Genomic DNA, 6000 nt, shown 5'->3' with positions numbered 1-6000 from the left:
TGGATGCATTAGCCACAAATTAGACCAATAAATCAAATGGGCCCTTAATGGTAATAAATTACCCTTTGTTTGAACCAAGAGATGCAACCGGGATAGTCGCCTCCATGCTTTGCGAGAAGCTCATACTCTTCGACGGAATCTTTTTCGATGACCGCTCCATCCGAGAATTCAGCGACGTATCGACTATATCAAATATCCGGGAATAAGAGTAGTTCAAAGCAATTAGAAGTTGCGGAACAATAAATTACCGAGAACTTACTCGATGTACGACCGCACTTCTGTTAGGTTGGTGAAGATATACAATTAAATGGTCCGCCATTCTTCGACATCCAACGATTTCCCTTTCGAAGCACCGGATGGTGCGAGCTTACCTTTGAATAGGCTGAGGTTGGATCGAACTTTTTCTCGATCGCCATCATTGTACCGAGGCTTCGGGTTATGCAAATGATGATTTTTGGCTTCGTAGTGTGCTGTCATGAAGTTTGCCGCCTCCTCAGTAATGAATGCCTCGGCCATCGATGCTTCAATTCTACGTTTATTTTTACACTTAGCTCGAAGCGTCTTGTGCATCCTCTCAGTTGAGTAGCACCATCGATTTTGAACGCCCCCCCCATTCTTGCCTCGGTCGGGAGATGCAAAATCAAATGTTGCATTGTATTAAAGAAGCCCGGTGGAAAGATCTTTTCTAATTTGCAGATCAACTCCGGCGCCAACTCTTCCATTTCATCTAGCACGCCAGGCGATAGTTCTTTCGCACAAAGAGAACAAAAGAAATAGCTCAGCTTTGCCAGTACTAGCCATTCATCCTCAGGGATAAAGCCACACAACATCACTGGCATTACCCGCTCAATCCATATGTGCCAATCATGACTCTTGAGCCCAAATATTTTCAATTTCTCAAGACTCGCTCCCCTCTTTAGATTCGCAGCATACCCATCGGATAACATCAACCGCATTTTCACCCACAATAGCATTTCCCTCATAGATGGCCTTTCAAGATTGAACCATGCCTTTGGCTTCGCTATGCTTTGCTTTCCTTTCCGTTGTCGCAAGTTTTGCAACGGTCTATCACATAGAGCCTCCAGGTCGATTCTAGCCTTAGGATTATCTTTTGACTTCCCCTCTATGCCGAACAATGTACCAAAATGGCCTCCGCAATATTCTTTTCAGTGTGCATCACGTCAATGTTGTGTGGGCAAAGGAGCTCTTTGAAGTAAGGGAGATCCCATAAGCATGACTTGTGAGTCCAGGCGTGTTCCGTATTATACCCTTTGAAGTATCCTGGACGCAAAGGATCAGGCTCGAGAGCGTTTAACTGATCAAGGGTCTGTTGGCCTGTCAACGCAGCTGGTGCAGTGTTTTTGACAACTCTACCTTTGATGAAATTCTTCTTGTCTTCTCTGAACTTATGGTCAGGATCCAGGAATTGTCTATGCATGTCGAAGCAAGAATACTTGCGACCAGCCTGCAGCCAATGGAACTAAAGAGCTGCCTTGCATGTGGTGCACGGGAACCTTCCATGCACACACCAGCTAGCGAATAGCGCAAACGCCGGATAATCATGCGTCGAGTACATGTACCACACATGCATTTTGAAATTTGTTTTGGTAGCCGCGTCGTAGGTCTTGATCCCATTATCCCAGGCTTCTTGCAACTCATCCTTAAGCGGCTGCATGTACACATTCATATTCTTCCCCGGATAGTTGGGCCCTGGAATTATCAATGTCAGGAAAATGTTCTTTCTTTTCATAATCTCTCCGGGTGGCAAATTTAGTGGAATGACAAATACATGCCAACAACTGTATTGTGCTACCGTCATACCATACACATTGAACCCATCCGTGCTGATGGCAACTCTAGGTTGCCTTGGATCTTCCGATTTATCCTTATGTAATGCATCGAAGTGCCTCCATGCAAAACCACCTGAAGTGTGTACCAGCATCTTGTTCCCATCCGCATCTAGTTCGGTTCTTTTGCCCAATTTGTGCCATGTCATCTGTCTGGCCGTCTCTTCGACCATGAAAAGACGTTGAAGTCTTGGTACGATTGGCAGATATCGAAGAACACTAATGGGGATTTTGGTCTGATTCTTCTCACCCATGTCGTTGTCTACCACAATATACCTGGAAGAATTGCAAATGGGGCAATAGTTCAAGGCCGCATACTCAAGCCTAAATAAGGCACATCCATTCTCACAGGCATGTATCTTCTCATAGGGCATCTTAAGTACACGGAGGATTTTCTCTGACTGCTACAGGTTTGCAGGCAGTACATGGCCTTTGGGTAGAAAGCGTCCAAATATCGTCATCATCGCGTCGTAGCATTCTCTGCCTAGGTTGAATTGAGCCTTCAGAGCCATTACTTGTGCGATGGCATCCAGCTGACAAAGCTCAGTCTGCTCGTGGAGAGGACGTTTTGAAGACTCCAGCATTTCATAGAAGGCCTTTGCAGATTCCTCCATCTCATCGTCCGAATCACGAGCATCATCAAAGTCTTGCACCATGTCTTCAATCCCGGTACCATGCTCGTCGGTGCGATGACGAATCACCTCAGCTCTGGCACGTTGGTCAGACTCACCATGAAAAGTCCACACCGTATAATTAGGCGTAAAACCCCACTTCCGCAGGTGTTTACCCATTTCAAACTCTGTCTGCTTTTTCCAGTTGTCGCAGTTGGGACAGGGGCACCATGTTTTATGCTGGCCATTTGCAAATGCGGCTCTCACAAACCCCTTGGTTTTTGTTAACCATTCATGGGTCATGTCTTTCTGACTAGGGTGACCAGTGTACATCCAAGCACGATCACTCATGTTGCCTAGCTACCTATGGGGGCAGAAACGCAAGGGCGGAGCTCGTCCAACGCACGTGGAGGTCGTCGAACAACTGCACATTGAAATTCACCCGATCAACAAAAATATGATGTTTTTATATTAACATAATCGAAAAATATGTGACCTAACTCATAACTTACAAAATTATGACCCCGTCGGGGGTTAGTTGTGTCGGTGGTCTGGGGTTAGTGTTGTCGGGGGTCGAGGATCACTAGCGTCGGGGGTTGGGGTCTCTTTGGTCAACAAGAGGCCGAAGAGGTGTCGGGGGTTGGGGGTCAATGGTGTCGGGGGTCGGGGGTAGGGGGCCGGGGGTCGAGGGTCAGGGGCGTCGGGGGTCGGGGGTCGAGGGTCAGTGGCGTCGGGAGTCGAGGGTCATTTTAGAGTTTGCACAGGGCCTTGAATTTTGTCGGCCCGACCCTGTGTCTATACTATATATACTATATGTCTATATACTATATGTCTATACTATTCTCTTATTTTCTTCTATACTATATACTATATACACTATATGTCTATACTATTCTCTTATTTTCTTCTATACTATGTACTATATACACTATATGTCTATACTATAAGTAACAATACTAAACCGGCTAGCATTTGATTTTTCTCATTTTTCTGACTTTTTTCTTACTTCTAAAGCGGGAGGAATTACGTGGAGGGAGAGATGTTTACTTTTACTTGCTCGGTTACCGAGCCTTCGGAAACCCAAGTCTTCAATCCCTCGAGTTCTCTTTCTCAAAGGAAAACAAAGCATTATCTCCTATAAAAAATACATGGCTTTCTTCCATGTGCTCGACTGCTCGAGCTCCGATGCCGCCGACGGCTGCGCAGCCCGTGCCGTTGACATTCCCCTTCCTTTCCCCTTCGCCACCCTCCCTCCAAAGGCCCCCCGCCCCTACCCCCCGCTTCCTTGACCTCCACCATGAAGCACACAGCTTCCTTGACCTCTCAAAGTAGCAGTAAAATAAAGTCATCCGTTAAAGAGTTCAGGCCCAAATTTTGATCCATTATGTATCAGTTTCACCATATGGAACACCAACTAAGTATTCATATTATCTACATTTTCAGACCTTTATTATTTGATACTTCCAAGTTCCAACCAGTAGAAAGTTAGAAACATCGAGTAAGAATTTTTGACCAAATTTCAGAGGGTTCATCTGTGCAGGAGTTGCGATGTTCTGCCACAGGCTCCGGTCCCCAACCTTCCAGTAAGAAAGGGAAGAGATTCAAAGCGTTGTTCAGATCATTTTGTACCTTAGATACCAGTTCCGGGATTATATAGGATTTTTAAACTGGAAAAAAGGTTGTAGGGAATTTAGTGGAAACCCCGAAATTTGATTATTATCAGGCTGATATATGTTGTTGGCAAGTTGTCAAATTAGAACTTAAAACTTGTTTTACTTTCGCTGGCTTTCATTGCTCTCCTGCGGCAATGCAGGCATCCACCTCACCGATTTACCACACTTCCTGCAGATATACTGGTGTCCACCTTACAACTCGATTGTCTTGGAGCCACTAGCGAGATCCCTAATCTCATCGACGCTACTTTGTCTCACCAACGAGCCGTGGTAGGACCTAGCGTCCCTGCCTTTTAATTTCTACTATACATTTAACTGGTTTCGTATCTAACTATCCATGTTTCGTATCTAACTATCCATGGATGAAATAAAGAAAAAAAGAAAAAAAACTTACCTGCGGTGGGAGGAGGGGAGGGCGAGCTCCGGCCGTCGGGGTGGCGCCCCTTTTCGGGGAGGAGGGGAGCGGGGAGCTCCGGTCGTGGGCGGCGGGGAGGAGGGCCGCGGGGAGGAGGGCCGCAGGGAGGAGGGACGCAGGGAGGAGGGGAGTGGGGAGCTCCGGTCGTGGGCGGCGGCGGTGGGCCGGAGCAGTGAAGGGGGTGGTGGCGGCGGCGGCGCTGTAGTGGACAGGGGCGCCAGAGATGCAGGAGATCGAGGGGAGCGGGGGTGGGGGCTGGGTGCTGTTAGGGGGAGCCCCCCTTTGCCGTCTGCAGAAGCTGGGAGGCGGACGGCAAAGGGGTGGGTGGGGTGGGGCGGGCTTCGGCCGTTAGGGTGGCGCCCCTTTGCCATCTGGGTTTTCTTTGCCGTCCGCCTCTGGGGCCTTTGCCATGCGTCAGCAGACGACAAAGAGGTGGCCGACGGCAAATAAAATCTTTGCCATCAGCAACCTCTTTGCCGTCTGCTTTGTGCCAGCTGACGGCAAAGATGATCTTTGCCATGCATCAGCAGACAACAAAGGCATGGCAGATGGCAAATTTCTCAATTCCAGTAGTGCTAATCTAATTTCTTGGTGTGCAAAGAAACACACAACAATTTCGAGATCAAGTACACATGCAGAGTATAAGGCACTCGCAAATGCCACAACTGAAATTATTTGGGTCAAGTCAATGCTGAAGGAGCTTGGGATATATCATACACAAGCTCCTTGTCTTTGGTGTGATAATCTTGGTGTCACTTACCTATCGTCTAATCCAGTGTTTCATGCAAGAACCAATCATATTGAGATTGACTATCACTTTGTATGAGAAAGAGTTGCAAGCAAGGAGTTAGAAATCAGATTTGTTCACTCCAAAGGTCAAGTTGCAGATGGCTTCACAAAAACATTGGCTTCAAGACCATTTGAGGAGTTTAAACATAGTCTTAACTTAGTAAAGTTATGATTAAGGGGGATGTTAAGTATATGTTAACCTATGTGCTGCGCCACATATCTAGAGGTTGTTAGGAGGTAGGTAGTCTATTTGATTTATCACGTCTCTATTTCCTATCCCTCCATGTAAATCTCTCCCGGTGGTTTAAACCACCCAAGCTCTTGTACCACAAGCAAACCAATCAATATAAACCCTACGGGCTCCCAATGTCGGGGGTTGAGACGCTTTGACAATGGCATCAAGTAAATTCAGTTGCAACCTATATCCAAAAGAATTTTGGTGGTGACAACAAAACCGGTTGAGGCATGCTACATAAATAAGTTGTACAAATCATCAGAATGTACATGATCACCTTCTCTGATGAAGTTTGGGAAATCATCACGTGCACGGTTGGCTTCGTGAATCTTCTTGTTCTGCTGAAGCAAGCGTCTTTCGTCATAAGGATTTATGGTTTTAGTTTTGGACTGGGCCAAGAAGGCGAGTGAGAGCGTGGGTGTAGCAAGGA

Source organism: Hordeum vulgare, chromosome 2H, assembly GCF_904849725.1.
Source record: "Hordeum vulgare subsp. vulgare chromosome 2H, MorexV3_pseudomolecules_assembly, whole genome shotgun sequence".
Lineage (NCBI taxonomy): Eukaryota > Viridiplantae > Streptophyta > Magnoliopsida > Poales > Poaceae > Hordeum > Hordeum vulgare.
Note: the sequence above shows the minus strand (reverse complement) of the source record.